At 40.7% G+C, this 21,152-nt stretch overlaps 1 protein-coding gene and 1 long non-coding RNA gene across 3 annotated transcripts in view; both read right to left on the reverse strand.

Annotated features, from left to right (window-relative positions):
• The window catches only part of PPARD (peroxisome proliferator activated receptor delta), a 43,204-nt gene that overhangs the window by 10,854 nt on the left and 11,198 nt on the right, over positions 1-21,152 (reverse strand). The gene's annotated exons all lie outside the window — the stretch shown is intronic.
• LOC140322213 (uncharacterized) lies at positions 13,343-19,075 on the reverse strand. Its single transcript, XR_011919180.1, has 4 exons — positions 16,393-19,075; positions 16,111-16,170; positions 15,708-15,768; positions 13,343-15,611 (listed from the first exon to the last, which is right to left on the reverse strand). It is a non-coding gene; the product is annotated as an uncharacterized lncRNA (long non-coding RNA).

Raw genomic sequence — 21,152 nt, forward strand, 5'->3', positions numbered from 1 at the left:
TGTGCCTGGTTTGTAATGACAGTTTCTGTTGTTTAGCATTTCCTCAGCAATGTTTTGTCATTTTTTTCCACAAATATTCAGTACAAATGTCTGCATGGTTTCCACTCCAAATGGCTACATGAACCCCCCCTCGTTGCCTTTGTTCCATTCTCAAAGTCACACGTCACATATTGGTATTTGAATGTATTATGTACATATATATTTTATGAATAAATTGTGGTGGTTTTTATTTCTTTTGGGTTTTTATTGTTTTAATGTTCTTAGTCTGACATTTGCACTCATGGTGATTTGCTGCCACACAACTCTGTTCATCTGTAGTAGTGTTATATGTTTGTTCTCATTGTGCTGTGCTGCCTGATCTTAGCTCTACTGCATACAAACACACTTCCACTTGCTGTCCAAACAGGTTGTCAATTAGTTGTCCAGCTGAGTTGCGTACTTATTCTAAAACACCTGATGGTAATGGAAGGAGGTCCAGGTTGCCAAGCACATCAAACCACATTGATTGCCAAGCTCACAAGCAGGGTCAAGAACTCTTGGAAATGAACAGATGTTCTGTTGTTGCTCAACCTAATTTTGCTCATTAAATACTGGATTGTTAACGTAAAACAAATATTACTAGTATCTAAAAGTTCAAGGGACAAATCCACTTTGTGCCAAACATATGTTCTTGCTTTTCCAGCCTTTCAGGATGTTTATGCAGGTTTGAATGGCATTTTAGACCTTGGCCAACTATATATTGACTTACCTCAGCTTGGTAATGGAAGCACATAAAGGTGGATTCCTCCTTTAACCAGAATCAATATCATCCATGAATGTTGCTTAGAGCCAAGGCCATGACTTTAGAAATCAACAACATTAAGCAACGTGCCCCATTAAATCCTCTTTGCCTTTTGACACCCCACACCCACAAGGACTCTTTTCTTGAAAATGTTTCAACTGATAGAATACAGTTCACATGCAAGCGCACAAGCAGTTACGCCTTGGCACACAAAAATGCACATCACACTTCCAAGGTTTGGCATACAACTAGGCGCATCAAACTGAGTTTTACTAAGCCAATTATGCTTGTTTTTAGCCAGTCAAACAAATCATAGAAAGGAACTGCTTAAAAACAAGCATAATTTCATTTTTAAATTGTAGGTACTGGGAGATTGTAAAGGAGATCACATAAAAACAAACCCCCAAAAACAAACTTTAAAACTTTTCAAAAAACTTTATTCAAAATAAACCCGTTTGCTAAAAGGTCACATTAAAATATAGATGCCACAAAGACACCACTAAATTTACATGACAAAAAAAAAACACACACACACACATGTAACCCACACTTCCATATAAAGTCAAGTTAATTCAAAATTAACTAAAATGGCCCAACAAATATTACATTCCAAAAATACTTACCAAACCAATATGCAATTTTGACCTATCAAGGGTGGAAAACTAGATTAGAAAATATTTATGCAGGACAAACATTTAAAGGTGGTAATAAAGATATATTGTTGAAATGAAACAATATTGCCACAAACACAATAACATAGCAATAACATTGACTTCTTAATTGCAAAATGGACAATAAAACATTCAAAGTTGAAAATTCAAATTGTGCTATTGTGCTTAATAGTAGTAAAGCGTATGTACTTTTTTGTCAAACTAAAAATGACAGGTCAACACGCCCCTTTCCCGCACCCACTCCGCCCATAACTCTCCCCATGCACCTCCCAAGGTCGTCCCACATCCATCCCATCTCCAGCCTACCGCCCTCCCCATAGCCCTCCTATATTCGACCCACTTTCCACCCATTCACCGACCCCCTCCCTTTAGTAACATAATTACAAGAGATGATTAACCCCACAAGTGCTGGAAAACTAGGGTTCAAATAGTGCTTTTATTTGCTGCTTCCCAAATATCAGTCCATTCCTCCCTATTAAGAGTCTAAAATAGCTTCCCAGGTGCACATGTAAGCAAATTTACCAGTGGCCTCCCGTGTTGACACATGGAGGAGGCAATAAATGGAGGCGATAAGACCCTTGGTGTAGGGACCAGCTGCACACATCCTCTCAAAGGAAGGCATTTGAGTAAATCTGGGTAATTGTTGAAGAGGGGGAACATAATGCCTGATCTGCAGGTATGCAAAAAAGAGGTTTGGGGAGGTCACATTTTCTCCTGTAATTCCAGGAAGGAGAGTAATCTCCTCTCCACCGAATGCAAAATATTTTTCATTCTCTCCATGGTTGCCACATGGATCTGGTTAGACTGTCGGGTATCAGGGGTGTGTGTATATTAAAGGTAAGTACCGAGGCCGCAGCGGAAAGACCATATTTAATTTTGTAGGCTCCCATATGTTTCATGGAGGAGCTCCATAACATCACATTGGGATGTAGAGGGGTGAGCCAGGCCTCTTCCAACTCCCGGCAAATACTGGAGGAAAATAGTTTGGTCCAAGGGCAAATAGCGGAGGCCTCCCAGATCTTTGGGTGTGCAAACCACTGTCTTAGACAATCCATGTCTCTTATGCGCCCAAATAAAGTTCAGGAATCCATCGGACCGGAAAGGTCTCAAAAAAAGAGAGGAGCTTAGGTAAAAGCATCATTTTTACTGACACAATGCGTCCCATGAGTGACACAGAGTGCCCCTTCCATTTGTTCAGATAATTGTATATCTCCTGGAATAGCGGAGGGAAATTACGGGCAGATAGTTGGGTATATGTGGCTGTGATTTGAGTGCCTAAGTAACTCAATGAACAATCCCGCCACAAAAATGAGTATCTATCTTGGAATGCTGAGAGTTGTAAGGGTGGTATATATAAAGGTAAGGCCTCCGTCTTGGAGGAATTTACTTTATAGCCCGAGGCAATGCCAAAAGTGTGTAGTTCGGCCCATAAGTTCAGGAGGGGGGTAAGAGGCTGTGTCAGTGTGATAAGAACATAATCTGCATATAACAAGATTTTGTAGGAGGATCCCTTCACTGGGACTCCCTGAGTATTGGGGTTAGATCGGATTTTCTCTGCAAGTGGCTCAATACTAAGTGCAAAAAGCAAGGGGGACAAGGGACATCCCTGTCGCGTCCCGTTTTTATTTGGAAATAGCGTAGAGGAGGCGTGAGGTAATTTGACCTGATGGGCAGCTGTAGAAGGAAAGAATGGCGCCTACAAATGGTCTGGTGAACCCTATTTTAGCAAGTGTGGAGAACATGAATGGCCAACTAAGACGGTAAAACTCCTCCGCATTTAAGCTGAGTACTAATGAGGGGGTATTGCGTTTGTTGAGAATATCTATGACATTAATTACTCTGCGGGTATTATCACTCACATGGCGAAATAGGATAAAGCCTGTTTGATCTCTGTGCACAAGGTACGGCATAAATTTGGAGAGCCTATTTGCCAAAGTTTTAGAATAAATTTTAGGATCCGAATTCAGCAATGCTATGGGCCTATAATTAGAGCAGACTAATGGGTCTTTACCCAGTTTGAGAATAACAGTAACATGGGAGCATGACATGGAAGGTGGAATAGGTTTACCTTGTAAAAAATAATTGAATAAATCCACTAAATAGGGGAGTAAATTTGGCAGAAAAGTTTTATAATATAGATACGGTAAACTGTCCGGGGCTTTATGCGAAGGGAGATGAGAAATAACCTTCGAGATCTCCTCTTCAGTGATGGGACTGTTAAGATGCTCCAGATGTTCCACCTTCAGTAGGGGAAGATCCAATTCTGCTAAGTAAGAATCAATAGTGGGTTGTAAAGTTGAGATGTATATAGTATTGTTCGAACCGGGAGGCTATATGAGAGGGGTCGTACCAAAGTATTCCCTTCTCATCCTTAATAGCCATGGGAGAAGAGTTAATTTGTGCGTCCCTCAGTTTGCGTGCTAGTAGCGTGTCAGCTTTGTTGCCCTTGTGGTAGTCGTCCCTCTGCGATCTTTAAAGCCTGCTCTGTCAAAGCACGCTGTAAATTGGAATTCCTTTTAAGGCAGGAACCTAAGGCGACACATTGACCCCTAAAAACCACCTTATGAGCTTCCCAGAGAGTGGAGGTATGTGCTGCTGAACCCTTATTCTCGGTAAAATAGTTTTGTATTCCTGTAGTGAGTGATAATTTAGTATCCATGTTTTTAAGGCGAAATTCATTAGTCTCCAATGGCAGATTCTAGTTGTAGAGGGAGTGAAAAGAACCTCTAAGGTGATCGGGGCATGGTCTGACCATGAAATAGGATGGATATCTGCAGAGATACTATTCCTCAATAACAATAGGTTAATAAATATATAATCAATGCGGGTGTGTGTTTGGTGGGGAGGAGAGTAAAAGGAATACTATCTGCTCGTAGGATGTTGGATCCTCCAGCTATCATATAATTGATAGCATCTGATAAGCTGTCCAAAGAGTTTAGATTGTTGCAGTACAGCTAGAGGTGGAGGAGATGTAAACATGGACATTCTATGTTGAGTAGGGGAAAAATAGAATTAAAGTCTCCCCCAAAAATCAAATAGGTATGAATAAACTCCTCCAAAAGGACCAGTGTTTTAGTAATAAACTTAATCTGACCCAAATTGGGGGCGTAAAGATTGCACATCGTCAGAGGGACACCTCGAAGGGTGCCATGCAGAATAATAAATCTTCCCTCAGGGTCAGCAATTGTGCGAGTGAGGGAGAATTTAAAAGAGTCCCGAATCAAAATTGCAACCCCCGTTCGTTTTTTAGAAGGAGAGTTAGCCACATAAACTCCTGGGTAATATTTGGAGACAGAATTAAAAGTACCCGAGCTATCAAAATGTGTCTCTTGTAGGAATATAATCCTCCACAGACTGACGTATAAATTCCCTAAGTGCTAATTTCCTCTTAGTGTTGGAGTTGAATCCCCTCACGTTAAGGGATAGAATTTTAGTAGCCATAATAACCTTCGATAAAGTGAAAAGTGCTTAGACCCCTTCGTTGCTTAAATATATTAAAATACAAATAGGCGTGTGCTCTGGAGTATATTTTAGAGGATAAGAAAATTGCCCCATGGGGTAAGGTAGGGAACTAGGTAGGTATGGGCAGGGGAAAACAATCACAATAAAAAACATAAACATGAACAATAAACCAAAGTAAGATAGTTGCGAAATAACGACCATGGAGTGTCCAGTATCCGCCGGTCCCTGTGCCTTACAAAAGGACAGCAGTGAACAAGCACACCTGGCAGGTACACCAACACTCCTATAGGGGTCGAGGACCCAACAAGTCTCCGGAACAACCACCAGACAGATATCTGATCATCATAACATTTGTGGCACCAGCTATCAAGCGACAAAAAAGCCCCTGTGAAAGAGCCCCCCATCATATCCGGACATATCGGACCCGGCGCGGGGCCTCCCCAAGGGGCAAGAGGGCAGCCTGAGAGTATCTATATAAAGGCAAGTATACATTACAGCATATGAGGGTAGTACCATGGAAATATGATACCAAACATATGGCAAAATTTATTAAACAGCAGCATGGTAAGGTATATTAATTAGAGGCCTAGGTAAGATTGCAGACCGAGACCTATGCATATACCAGGACAAAGAAAAAACCATCTTTGAGGCAGCTAAAATAATGTTCAGATAGCAATAATTATAATCAGAAAACCAGCAATAGGTCAAACATAAACCAATCGTCAGTCTATAAAAGGCAAGAGGTCACAATAACTAGCAGGATGTCAACACCTAGGCCGAGGACCATAACATTTGAGGTAGAGCATAACATGTAATAAGTACTGCCATTCAAGTATTATTCATTTAGAAATAAATTCTACTAGTAAACAGTGACAATCTTTAGCTCTATAATATTATACAGGGCAAAACATTAAGTTGCAAGTTAAGCATCTATTTGTGGAGCAGAGCAGCATTGAAATCTAAGATTGCAGCATAAGATCAAAGTAGCAATGTAAATGTAAGGGCCAGGCCCAATCAATGCTGTCCACTGTCCCGTGGAAGAAGAGATAAAGAAGAACGCCGAACCCGGCGTCTTGAGCATTTCCTGGTCATGGCCGTTTGCCAAAGTGGGGGTGATGGGGGCAAAAAATCCTCTATCTCCCATCCAGGAAGCTTGGGCAAGGCAATTCCCATATCTCGGCAGAAGACAGGCAAGTCCTCCGGGTAGTGCAGAACAGCCGACTTCCCCTCATGGCGGGCCGTAATAGGGAATATGATTGTCCTGGAGCAGGGTGAGGAGTGGCTGTAGAAGGCTTCTTTGTTGCAGGGTGTGCCATGATAAGTCTTGGAAAAGCTGTAGAGGGGCCCCATCAAATTCTTAGTTGTGCATATTCCATGCAGCAGCCATGATCTCATTTTTCAGTTCTGTATCTGCTAAGTGGCAAAGAACATCTCATGGTCTTGAGGCCGAGGCAGGTTGCCGCGAGGCTCTGTAAGCCATAAGAATTCCCACCTCTTGCGATGAGGGGTACCCCAAGAGGTGGTTGAAGAAAGCCTGCAGAACTTATTTCAGATCCGAGTTACAGGTGGCTTCAGGTAAACCGTGAACTCTAATGTTATTACTGCGGCCCTTCTTATCCATATCTTCTAGGTGACGGTAGAGGTCCCTGATCTTCAAATGATAATCTCGAGATTTGCGTGTAAGGATCTCTATGTCCCCCTTAGCTTGGTGTAAATTTTCATCTATATCTTCTACTCTCACAGCCAGAGACTGCAGGTCAGTACGGAGGACCCTAATTTCAGAGCAAAATGTTGCCTGAACCTCAGATATCAGTAGCTGAAAATCAGCCTTAGTGGGCAACATCTGAAGGTATTCCTGCCATGGGGAATGTAGTGCGTCAGCCACAGGTCCCTGACCCTGCTTGCCAGGTTGGGGTGGTTCAACAGGTCCATGGGTCCCTGAAGAACATGTCCCATATGATGGACCAGGTATTTGCGATGGGGGGCCCAAGTGGGGAAAGTCAGACTTAGTCATTCTGTGGGGGACTGATTTTTTTATTGCCCCCAACTGTCCCTTCGACAGGAGATGAGATCGCCTCTGGTCTAAAGGCTAATGGCACAGTATCATCCAGGGGGGAATATGGGGCATCAGGTGAGTAAGAAATCCCCCCATCATGATGAGTCCAACGAGAGGGCGAATCCCCGGATGAGGGGGAAAAACTCACCCCAGCACGGTCTTCTGCTTCCCGGTCATCTGCTCCACAATCCTGGGTGATCTGGCCACCCACTGCTAAGCCGGGAGAAGAATCAGCCTGGTCTGCTGCTGAATGAGGGTGGCGTGCAGCCGGAGACTCCTCTGCACACCACGTGTGCTGGGAAGAAGAGGAAGCCGGGGCCATCTTAGAAGGCTGAGGAGCTGCGGGAGTGTCTCCTATGAAAGCCTGTATCAAGGGCTAAGAAGAGCTGTGATGCTGTGTAGGGATGGGGGGAAGCCTCCCTTAGATCACTTTAATTTGGCCATTATTAAGGATCAGGTGCTGGCTGAGCTGCAAATATCACGTTGGTGCCGTCAGAGCAGGAGAATTAAGCGGCCATCTCGGGAGACCGCTAAGCCACGCCCCAGGGAACAGTGATTTTTAATGCAAGCTCCCCAGTGTCAAGCTCACAGAGATTTGCCGTGCAGAGCGAGCGATCATTTCAGTTAACTGCCGGGAAAATAAGCCAGCATATCCCTGCCGGCCGAAATTTGGTTGATAAATAGCTTTTAGGCGTCCGATTCCAGATCATGATTATGCGTCCGTGAGCGAGCTTCCAATTTGGCTTGATGAATCAGGCTCATAGTATGACATGACTTTGGACTTTGTACAGCGCTGCGTAATATGATGGCGCTGTATAAATACTGTATATTAATAACAATAATAATAATAATAGTACCTGCAGCCATATCTTAAAATTAGATAATAAAAAAAAATAATTAGGTCTTTTTTCTTGTACATCGAGTGATGTAGGCAGAAGCAGAAAGAAGATGGCACTTCCTCCGCACCGGGACGAAGGCAGATAACAGGATGGCGCGGGGTGTATATATATATACCGTGTTTCCCCGAAAGTATGACCTACCCCGAAAGTAAGACCTATCACTATTGTCTCAACCTGCCCTAATATAAGACCTACCCCGAAAATAAGACCTAGGCCTACCCTGAAAATAAGACCTAGTGTGTTTTTGGGAGGCCAAAAAAATATAAGACAGTGTCTTATTTTCGGGGAAACACGGTATATATATATATATATATATATATATATATATATATATATATATATATACACATATATATTTATAAACCTCATTAATATAATTAGAAATATATAACTGAAAGATCCTCCTCTGCTTTTCTTTTTTTTTCTTGAATAGCGGTTTACTGGTGAACAAATCTAAAGGATCGGATCAATATATGATTTTGGAATGTCAAACTGGAAAAAAAAACAGCCAAATTTCACGTACTGCGCACGCCCAACTGCATGTTAATTTCAACACCTGTGCGCATAATGATGAGCATATATAAGGGTATTGTCTAACTTGCTTTGTTTTTATGTGATCTCCTTAACAATGTCCCAGGACCTCCACTTAAAAATTTCAATTATGCTTGTTTTAGGCAGTTTCCTTCTATTATTTGTTTGACTAGCTCTGGTAAGTTTTTTTTTTCTTTTTAGGTGTATATTGTTTCATATGCACTCATGTATGTACATACATGCACATATATATATATATATGTGTATTTATGTATGCATTTATGTGTGTACATATAAAAGAGTAAATATAGGAAGAAATAGGCAATGAGGATTTGCACTACCAAGCTGAGGTGAGTAAGTCAATTTATAGGTGGCCAGGGTCCAAAATGCAATTCAAACTGCATAAAGACCCTGAAAGGCTGGAAAAGCAAGAACATATGTTTGGCTCAAAGTGTACAAACCAGCATGTTAGTCCATAATTTCAAAAAGAAACCTAACAAAAAAGAAATAAAAAGTATAAAAATATATGCATACTTTTGTGCCAAAAAGAAAGCAGTTACATGCGGGTAATAATACGCATACAGTAGGTGTACGTGCAAATGCGTAGCGTACGCACATTTATCAGTAAGCGGGAGTAAACCCAGAAGTTTCATATCTGCGTTATCAGGCTACGCCCGTTGTTTGCAGAAAGGGACCTGTGCCTAATCATTCAGGTAAGTTAATTTTTAAAAAAAATTTTTTGGGGGAGTTCTTTTTATTTGCAAAAGCATACATGTATGTCTATGCATGCACATTTAAATGTGTTTTTATGCATCATGCGTGTTTGCACATTTAAATGTGTTTTTATGCATGATGCATGTTTGCACATTTAAATGTTAAGGCTGCCTCTCATATTCCTCAGCCTAAGAACTCACTGTCTTTAAACCTTCAGATGTCCTAAACCCTTTGTTTGTAACAACTTGAAATTTTGAGGGTACACCGAGGATCCTATTAGCTATTACTCAACCACATTTCTTGGAGGTTGTTGTTGTTTAAAAAGCAAGTGCATCTAGGAGGCCAAAAGGGAAAAGGCCCATTTATGCCCCCCCCCCCCCCCCTTACCTAGCAAGGAGAATTGAGGTGTTAGCCCTAAATTTATACATACATTTCAAGAAACCCCAATTTATTGGGAATGGTGAGGTGCATAAACAAGAAAATGTAGGTTCAAGTGGGGGACACTTGCTCCTTTCTATGTAAGTTGGCCCGGGGTCTACTTTTTCAAATAAGCTCCCCTATGTGCACTTGCTTTGTAAATGCATTCCCAATGTAGGATTTTCAATAGTGTTTTCAGTTGGCATCCCCATATCTTCAAATGCTTGAAATCTGGTGGGCTGAGATTTTGGGATTATTATCTATGATGGTCCTCTGTGCTTGTACACAGAGTTGTAAGGCTGCAAGATATGCAGAATTCCCACACACAGCTATCACACTGTGCCCATGATGTCGTTACACATGCCCACAGAGTGGATATATTTTCCCAATTATTTTTTTTAAATAGAAGCCACAGCACAGCTTTAGAATGGGGGAGGGACAACCTGTGTCCCCATCTCATTCTAGCTCCACTGTTCTCACTGCCCAGCTCTTATCAGCAGCTGGAATCCTCTGCACAGATGACAGCTGAGAATGGAGCGTCCTCTCTCTCTCTCTTGTTTTTTCAATGGATTAGAGCTGCGGATGAGAGGGTGGGTAGAGGTCCACACACCTAAAGTTGGCTGTTGACAACTATGTACATGCACATATTTCAATGTGTGTATATACGGTTTGTAAAAATCTTCATGATTCTACCCCATTAAGCTCAATCAGAAGAGCACTAATTAGCCTCCTTGATATCACGCAAGGCTGGAAATGATCTTTCTTTGGCCGGAGAACAGTGGAAGCCTTCTGGGAGAATGTCCTCTGGATAGCGGAGACCACAATCCTGATTTTGGTGAAGACACATCATTTGACTCTCACATAGATATTCCCGTGTTTTGTATTTATTTATTCACTTTTTTGTTTGTGTTTTTTTCTCAACAAAATAAATCCACATGTGCTGCATTATCTGACCTAATGCAATGTTGCTTACATTTTCACCTGTGTTGTATGTATGTATGTATGTATGTCTGGCACTTACTTGTGCTTCACTAAAACTGGATAAACAGAGTTTACATCTAGGAGCACAATTATTGTTTTTACAGTGGTTTAACTAGGATTAAGCTTAGTAGGATGGCAACCAGAAGATTCTTAGTAATAGTATACCCATTTATATCTACACACAATATTAACAAACAGTTTACAATTGCAACCAAACTATGTCAATTTGCAACAGAAAATATATCCATGAATCAGTGATCTCTTTTTTTTTTTTTTAAGAGGTGTTTGGTTGTTGTGAAAATAACTCACATTTTGTTTCTCTTTTTCTTAAGACAATGATATGCGGCTGTGGGCCAAATACAGCACACATGGAGCGACCTAAAGTGGAGGAGAGCGGATTTCGTCCGCGAAGTGGGGGACTGCATGCTGTCTGGAAAGTTTTGCATTTTGTCTTTTGTTAAGGGGTGATGTTTTAAAATGTTTGTTGTTTGTGTAAAGTAGTATTGTTTAGCCTAGAACTGTTTGTTTTTCACTTCCTATATTTTACTATGCTTATTAATTTTGAATGTTTGGTTTTGTTATTACAGCCAACTCTCCATCATGCCGGTGGCTGCTGATCTTACAGCGGCTACACAGGCGACTGGCAGTCCCACAGGACGTCCAGGAAGAGCAGCCATCCCTGGAGGAGGAGGAGCCATCCCCAGAGGAGAACCCCACCGTGGAGGAGGAGCCATCTGCAGAGGAGGGGCCCGCTGCCCAACATCAGCAGCCAGCAGCCAGAGTCCTCCGATAAAGGAGAGAAGGCAGCCGAGGACGAAGAGATTGCTTGTAAGTTAACCTTAGAATCAACTTTTGTAACATGTTTCAATTCAACATTTTCTCACACTACTTTCACCATTTTAGTTACAAATACAAAGAAATACAAATACAAAGAAAAATCCAGAGTTGTATAGTTGTCCATAGTTGTATTGACAAATGCTTACACAGATTTTTTTTACGTAGGCAAAAAGTATCAGTTAGTCGGCTGTTAATCAAGTAAGTTTGCTTGGATCGTATGCATTGATGTGATTTTTTGTAATCCTCATGATTGTTAGTTTAATCTGTTGCTGCAATGTTTTTGTGCCTGGTTTGTAATGCCAGTTTCTGTAGTGCAATTCTTCAGCAATGTGTTGTCATTTTTTTCACAAGTATTGAATACAAATGTCTGCATGGTTTCCACACCAAACTCCTACTTGACCCCCCTCGTTGCCTTTGTCACATTGTCACATATTGGTATTTGAATGTATTATGTACATAGTCCTTTTCTGAATAAATTGTCATGATTGTATTTCTTTTTTTTTTTGTTTGTTTGTTTTTAATAGTCTGACACTTGCCCTCATGTCGATTTGTCCCCACACAACTCCTCTGTTCATCTGTAGTTGTGTTATGGGTTTGTTGCCATTGTGCTGTGCTGCCTGATCTTAGCACTATTGTATACAAGCACACTTTCACTTGCTGTCCAAACTGGTTGTCAATTAGTTGTCCAGCTGAGTTGCATACTCATTCCAAAACACCTGATGGTGATGGAAGGAGGTCAAGGTTGCCAAGCACAACATCAAACCACATTGATTGCCAAGCTCACAAGCAGGGTCTCGCACTCTTAAGCTGCGTACACACGTCCAATTATTATTGGTGGAAATGAACGACGAACGACCGACTGACCAAAAATCGTTCTTAAAAAAAGTGACCAACGATGCCGACGAACGAGGATAGTCGTTGGAAATGAACGACCGGCCCTGTGGATCCGATTGGACGACCATCGTTCACCATCTATCGTGTGTACGGTCGTTCAGTGATCGTGCATGTTCCGAGCATGCGTGATGAACGAACGTTCGATACAGGCTGTATTGTGTGTATGAGTGAGTGTGTGTGTATATATATATATATATATATATAGCTATTGGTTCCAGCACAGTACTTCATCCTGTTTGTTCCAGCAGAGTTCTTCATCCTGTTCCAGTGGAGTTCTTCATCCTGTTCCAGAGCAGTACTTCATCCTGTTTGTTCCTCATGTCTATACATACATGAGTGCATATGAAGCAAAACAAGCAATATACACAAAAAAATACAAACGTACCTGAATGAGGACTGTGCAAAAGTGCAGTGCATTTTTTAACTGATAAAACAGTTCAGGCGCACATGGGGGTCCGCCGTGGCGCACAACTATGAGCTACACGCTCCTGAAGTTTGGCGCACAATTATGCGCATCAAACAACTGAGTTTTAACAGTACAATTGTGCTGTTTTTAGCCTTACAAATAATTCAGAGACAGGAACACCTTAAAAACAATCACAATTGTCTTTCTAAACTGTGTGTCCTGGGAGATTGGAAAGGAGATCACATACGAAACCCCCAAAAAACAACGACAACATTTTACAAACAACTTTATTCAAAAGAAACATTCGCTAAAAGGTCACAATAAAATATAAAAACACAAAATTTTCACTAAATGACAAAAAAATTAAAAAGAACAAACAAAACACATGTACTCCCACACTTCCATGTAAAGCCAAAATAGTTCAAAAATGGCCCAACAAATATCTCTATGATGTATATTATATATAATTGCATTTGAATACCTAATGCTGATACAAAATTACATTTTTAGCCAGTGTATCCATACAGTTTTTTATATATATATATATATATATATATATATATATATATATATATTTATTTATAATATATATATATGTATTATTGAAGTATATAATTATATTGACACACATATACATATATATCTATAGAAGCAAACAAGAACGTGTGTGTGCTTGTGACTTTTGTGGGAAAATCTAGTCCAATGGCAAAGCCGAGGTTTCGCCCGCAGAAAGTCGCAAGATTTACCCCCAGGCGGCTCCTCCCATCAGGCATCGTAAGCGTTTAGATAGGCGCCTATGTAGAGGAGCTGAACTCGGTTAACTCTTGCCCAACAGGAAAGAAATAAGTAATTTTAAAATATGCTTTTTCCTTAGTGCATATAGATGTTTTAAACATTTGAACAGCACAAACGTTTTTTTTAGGGCTAAGGGTAATACGTGATCTTTCTAATGGCACACGTATTAATATAATAATAATAATAATAATACGTGTGCCATTAGAAAGAATGCTTTTTTAGGGGAACTTTTTTAGTGACTTTTAATGCAAGCTCACCAGTGTAAAACTGTCAGGGATGCGCGGCTCCAGCAGCGAAATCATTTCTGTTACTAACTTCTGCACGAATACACCAGCGCCTGAAATTTATTTGAGCGATTTTGCTTAGTGAATCAGGGTCATAGTTTGTTAGGCCTAGCTCCATCAAGTATCATTAGGAGTGTATGACTAGCTTCATGTCTAGGCAGCTTTTAACAGCAACATGGCAGACATCCTCCTGGTAAGTTTATAGTTTAATTAGTTTGTTTTTTACAAGGACGGTACTTTTCTTAAATGGTTTTACCAAACTCTTCCAGTTAATATATTATTTGTATTTTCTTCACCCGCCAGGAAGTAGACAGGATAGCCTGTATTGGCTGCACTGGAGGATGTTTACCATGGAGCGCCAGCTCAGGATGGCCCCTCCTCGGGGTATGCCCAGGCGGTACCGCTTTTAAAACTTTACAATTTTGTATATATGTTTTTAAAAAAGTTTTATATTGTTATATTTTTATATTTGTTGGGTTTTACATTTACAGTTATGGGGGAGAATAAAAAAAAATATATAAAACATTTGTAAAAAAACTAAAAGCTAGATTTTGTGAAGGTTGTAAAGTGCACATTAAAAATCGCTTTCCAGCCTTCCCAATCCAATTCCATCCTTAAAAAAACACAATGAATGTTTGAACCATAAAATATCAAACATGCTCTTATCCTACACCAACCTGTTTAGAAGGTTGGCCGAGTTTGCTCCATTCCTGCATTGGTCACTTTATTAGCCAAATATCCTGTGATCTTAAAAGTAACTTGGGTATGTTAGATGTGTTGGGTATGTTAGATATGTCATGTCCTCGTCAAAATATATATATTTGGCATAGAATACACAGCTGAACACCTTATTATGTCATTTTATCCAACAGAAGTGTAGTTGACCTATTAGCAAGCACATTTATCTGTTACAGGCAAGAGTCAGAGAAGTAAGGTGTGTCATATTTGGTTCCTAGACGTAACTAGATATGTGTTCATTTCGTGAACAAAGATGCGATCGTGTATTTGGAAATAATGTTTATTTTTTTTATTATTGAGCTGAGATTTCATACTTGATTGTAAATTTGTGAAAGTAATTCTAAACTGGAACATTCTTCTGGGATTAGATATTAAAACTACATTTGGAGCATACTTGGGCCACATCAAAAGAAACATAGATAGGTAAAGTGTCAAGGGAAGGGTCACTAACCTGTGGACATTGGGCAAACACAAAATAGAGATTAAGCTATCCTATACAAGTAAGTGTCTTCACACAGGATCCCAAAACAAACCCGCACTGTAGGTCTCATGGAGTCTGGAAAAAACTGAGTGAAGAATAGAACAGGAAGAATGTTCTCACCTGGCACCCGGCATCCATCTACATATTTCGCCCAAACCAGGCACGGCCACGAGCCACTTCAACAGCCGGGCCACGTGCGCAGCCCACACCAATATCTCGGCCACGGGCCACCCCAAGAGCCCAATCCACAGCCCGACGACTACTTGCCCACGTGTTAGGAGGTGGGCTTGCAGGGTCACAAGGTGGGCAGGCAGGGGCAACTTATTTTAACTGGGAGCAGACATCCTTAACTCCACTACACTATCAAAATGGCCAACCAGCCTCTGAGTGAGGCTTAGAAGCTGGCTGCCCACACTGGGTTGAACCAATCCACCTGCATCCACTGGTTGCTACAAAGGGGAAAAAAATTATGAAAATATCACATAATTTTGTAGGTCACCATGACATTATGCAGACAGCATCCTGACATTGGAACATCAACAAATGTTAGACAAAATGTTAGACACATTTATTTTGAATCCTAAACATTGAACATGGGTTGCTTACGTTTGAAACCCCAGGTGTCTCCTCTTCTTCTTGTGGTAAAATGTCCACCTGAGGGACCCTAAACAAAAAAAAAACACAAATGGAACACATTGGGAAAGGTTCTTTCCCTCCAACACATCCCAAAATAAACACTAATGGACCAGTTCTTGCCTACCTCCACAGTGGATGCAGCCTGTGAAACTCTTCAGAACCAGAAACCAGCAGACTAGGATATTCTACAAAGGCACATAACATTTCACATCAAAATGAATGAATGTGGTGACATATCTTCACATATCAAAAGTCCCCAATATTTTGCATAGGCAAAATTATTTTTTTACATTCAGACAGAAGTTGGAGTCTACTTTAAATATTTAACTCAATAAGCAGGTAGACATTCCCAAAGAAAGGCTGCACCAGAAACATCTCCCACGAAAATTTAACAAATCTTATATATATATATATATATATATATATATATATATATATATATATATATATAGATAGATATAATATATAGAGATCGAAGGTTATTTTTTAGCTTTTGGAAGGCTGAACACACACACAAACCAAATTACCTGTATTCTCCTGCAGGCTTCTCTGCAGTGGATCAAGAACCTCTTCCTGTAGATGGTGATCTATTAAATAAAGCACAAAAACAAATAAAATAGAGTGAGCTTGACTCTAACCCAAGTTCATTTGGATTGATTGGTTCACCACAAATATAAACAAAAAACATAACACTCCCAGAGCAAAAATGCGTGAAATGTAACACTCATATTACACATATGAGTGTGGTTTTAAACATGATTAGAGACAGGTGCACAATGTCAAAGATATACCATGAAGGTTCATCTTACCAGGAGAAAGCCCAGTGTTATCTCAATGCGAAGTGACATCCTCGTCATCCACATCACTCCGGGGCCTCAGCTGCGTCTCAGGGCGTACTATTGTAAAAAAAATGAAATACACACATTGTTGATGCAAGTCAAAAGAAGGTAAAAATACACTAAAGAGGTCATTTAAAAAAAATGATCCCATATTTCACCCCAAAAATAAATAAGTCAAAACACAATCCAATTTTGTTCTCAATGCTAATGACTAAACTGTTGCAATCCCCCCCAAAAAAATCGCCAAAATTAACATTGGTAATTAGGTAATGTAAAAGGATTGAACTAAAATGGTTGCCAAGCATCAGAGTCATCTCGGTAGTCCACCCCTACCACCGTTTCTGGCCCAATGAATGGCAAAGCCAATCTTTCGTACTCCCCGAGACGCTGCACAAGATGTTCAGGATAGGTCCCACTCCTTCCGGCCTCTGTGCCCAGGACCCTTTTGACGTGTCTGAAGATGTCACACCTTTTTGACACTGGGTAATGGTCCACTGCATTAACACTCCTGGCAATTTCCTCCCAGAGTCCCTGCATTTCAGCATGGGAGGTCTGGGGGTGCAAGCCTCCACGGAGTCGTGGAAAATGTTGTACGTAGGACTCCATAAGGGCTGCATTTTGCTCAGGAGTGAAGCTGGTTGCCTTGGAAGCAGAATCCCTGGTCCGACTCAAACTGGCTGAGGTGCCACATGTTACATGTTACTTGGCCTGCTTCACAAGGCAACCTAGCTGGCCTGAGGGAGCTGCCTGTTGGTCAATGGACTGAAGACCCTGGGGTGGTGGTGGCAGGGCCAGCAGCGACAACGGCGGTGGTGGCAATTCTCCTTGGCTCCATGTTACTAGAAGGAAAAAAAATAAAACAGTTATGGGACAAAACACCAAAAACATTTTTGGAGGAATAAAGTAAATGGTGTATTCTTACTTTCAGTTCTGTTTTTCTTGTGGCAGCCTTCTGGTTTGTGGCATTTTCTTTCTTTGTGTTTTGAAATGTTTTGTTTCCATGCAGAATGGCTAAGAAGTTCTGTGAAAATATATAAGGATACAGTACGTGCGTACGTTCATAAGCACGTTCATGCGCGTTACGTGCGCACATTCTTTTGCACGCTTAAATATGTGCCAGGGTGAGGATTGTGCATGTTGTTATCCTGGAGGAGGACATTGCTGAATTGTTGCTTTTAACTAGTGCTGTTGTGGCAACAACCACAACTCTTCTGGTTACTGCAGAGGAGGAGCAACAACAACCCGAGGAGCAGCCTTTAACTTCGCGATGGGTCCGAGGGGCAGCAAGTTCTCTTGGAGCCACCTGGATAGTATCCCAAGTGACCAGAATGTCAAAAAGCGTTTCCGCCTGTTCCGCCAGGTCATCCATGACCTGTACAGCTTGATGGAAGCTAAAATTGCTCCAAAAACAAAGAGAAGCCAGGCTGTGCCAGGAATGACCAGGCTCTTGGCAAATCTCTATATTTTAGGAAGGGGTCCTTTTCAAACCTCCTTGGCCTTAATTTGTGGACTAAGACAGCCTACAGTTTCCAGGGTTTTTATGAAGGTCATAAATACCATTGTGGAACTTGTCCCACTATATATTCAGATCCCTCAAACAGCTAAGGAGTGGAGGAAGGTAAAGATGGACTTCTTCAGGTGAGCGGGCTTTCCTAATGTTTTGGGGGCCATCAATGGCACCCTTGTGGCAATTCGGGCACCTAAATGGCAGGAAATCGCCTTTCGCAACCGGAAGTGCTAAATGTACAAATAGTCTGTAATACCAACAGGAAAATCATGAGTGCAGGCACAGGTTTCCCAGGATCATGCCATGATGCCTATATCCTGAGTCAGACAGCCCTCTACCAGAAATTCATCTTTGGAAAAATTGCCTGAGGGCTGGTTAATAGGTAATGTATAATGTCATTGCTGTAATACAACTAACAGTAGTAAAATCATAAAGACACCTATTATGTTGCTATGTCCCTTTGCATTGTCAGAATGCCAAGCTATTACCTATACTGTATATATGTCATTTTTTGAGCTAATATCTTATTTAGCAAATAGTTTCTAAATATTGTACAATATTGGGAGCATGGGGGAAGACCTACCTTTCAGATATTCCCAGAAGCCCTAGTATAATTACAATGTTCACAGCTCACAGTACTTCAGTGTGGTAGTCAGTAGTAACAATGGCTCCTAACAACCAAAAAGCAATAAAGTGACCGGAGAGCACAACCCTTACCAACCTTTGTAAAAAAAAACTCTTGTGTTACACTGCATTCACAGAACACTTACTATACCAAGAACTAACACTTATTATTAGTGTTGATGTTCGAATTCGGGTTGTCCCTTTATTCGACTCGAATATGGCTGTTCGAATTCGGGTAGACCCGAACCGAATTTTGCTGCATTCGACAGCAAAAATTCGAGAGAAAAAAAAAAAAAATTTTTTTTTCTTAAATTATTTATTTCGTATCTGTTTTTTATTTTAAACTTGTTTTTATTTTTTACAGGTTATCCGACAATGACATTATGAATCATAATGTCATTGTGGGATTCCTGGACCGTGGGAACTGTGCGGTCACAGCTAATTGAAAGCAGGTGCCTTCAATTAGCTGTAACCGCAGGCAATACGAGGGCAATAGAGGTTGAATGGAGATACTATCTCCATTCATACCTCTACTGCTCTGTGATTTACTGAGAAATAGGAAACCCTGATGACAGCTCAAGCATCATCAGGGTTTCCCTTTCCTCAGCCAATCACAGAGCAGTAGAGGTATGAATGGAGATGGTATCTCCATTCAACCTCTATTGCCCTCGTATTGCCTCCAGGATCAGGGGAGCAGAGCTGTCAGCATAGTAAAGCTCCGCTGATTGCTTTGCTCCCTGAGGAAAGAGAAACCCTGATGATGTTGCTATCATCAGGGTTACCCTTTCCAACATTAGCATTCCATTTCCAACATTGGGTTACAAACCAACCTAGGAGTTGAAGTAATAGCAAGCACACTCTAATTGTTTGGGAAATGAAATAGCTGACATATTTGTGTAAGAGCTGGACCTTTATGTGACACTTTACAAAAACACATTGCCAAACTGGGACAAAGTGCAATTTAGTGCAGATTTGGGCAAGCATTGCTTATGTAGCCAGAAAAGCATGAAAAATACAATCCAGCAGCATGTAGTTGCCAAGTTAAACTGTCTCTGGCATTTTTCAATACAAAATTACTAATACGATTAGAATCATGTAAACACATAACTAAAGCATACTATCTGGTATTTAGGAGTGCTTGACCTTGCTTGTGAGCCTAGCAATCAATGTTGTTTGATGTTGTGCTTGGAAACCTGGACCTCCTTCCATCATCATCAGGTGTGTTAGTATGCAACTGAGTTGATCAACTAATTGACAACCTGTTTGGACAGCAAGTGGAAGTGTGTTTGTAAACAATAGGGCTAAGATCAGGCAGTAGAGCACAATGAGAACAAACCTATAACACTACTACAAATGAGAGGAGTTGTGTGGCAGCAAATCAACATGAGTGCAAATGTCAGACTAAGAAAATTAAAACAAAAAAAAAAAAACAAAGAAATAAAAACCATGACAATTTATTCCTAAAAGAAATATGTACATAATACATTCAAATACCATTATGTGACAATGTTACTTGGGACATGGGAATGGGACAAAGGCAAACGGGGGTCAAGTAGCAGTTTGGAGTGGAAACCATGCAGACATTTGTACTAAATATTTGTGGAAAAAATGACAAAACATTGCTGAAGAATTGCTAAACAATAGAAACTGTCATTACAAACCAGGCACAAAAACATTGCAGCAAAAGATGAAACTAGCAATAATAAGGATTAAAAGGTCACATCAATGCATACTATCCAAGCAAACTTACTTGATGACCCCACCCCACCACAAATCATTTCAGGTAAATAGTATTAATGAAAATGCATATGCATTTAAATGTATTTTGACATACACACACATAGATCACAAAAGCTTGGTGACAATTCATACTATTGTGTGATGACATATTATAAAGTGTTACTAGAATATATACAGCTTGATCTAAATTAGTTTGCAGTGTTGCAAAGCAAACCAAAAAGTATAAAAACAGTGCAACAAATGTAACAATAAATGAATTAATTTTGTAAATGAGTATAATGTAACAAAAAAATGTAGCACGGAAAAACACCTCGTATATCGGCGCGTAAGTACGTGCGTCGAGCTTCCGTATATTTGCTTGTTAAATCAGGCCCCGTCTTTAAAAGTTGGGAGGTATGGTATGCACAGAAAGAACATTCACCCATTAGCCTCAATCAATGGCTTGAAACTATTTTATATGCATAGTCAGCATATAGTGAATACTGGAAGGTTATGCGCCACTTCTGGAGTCATGGTGTGGACCAATACTGTACTGAAGAGGTCTTTAAATTTCTGGCCATTAAATGTGTGTCCTGCAACAAGGTTAGTGTGACTACTTTCCTATTCATTTCTGATGATGTAGTAGAAAAGAACATAGATACAAGTATTAACCTCCTTGCCGTTAAGCCCGACCTTCGTTCGGGCAAAAAAAAATTGCAAGGATGGTTAACCCCGAGATTTTTCCCATCCTAACTTACCTAGTCCCCCTGTGCTCATCCAGCGTCGTCCTCCATCGATCGTCGTCCGCTGATCTCCCTCTCCAGCGTCGGGTGCCTTCGTCGGGTGCCAGTGGGACAGGTAAGAAGCTGGCCGGCATCTT

This window comes from Pyxicephalus adspersus, chromosome 1, assembly GCF_032062135.1.
Source record: "Pyxicephalus adspersus chromosome 1, UCB_Pads_2.0, whole genome shotgun sequence".
Classification (NCBI taxonomy): Eukaryota; Metazoa; Chordata; class Amphibia; order Anura; family Pyxicephalidae; genus Pyxicephalus; species Pyxicephalus adspersus.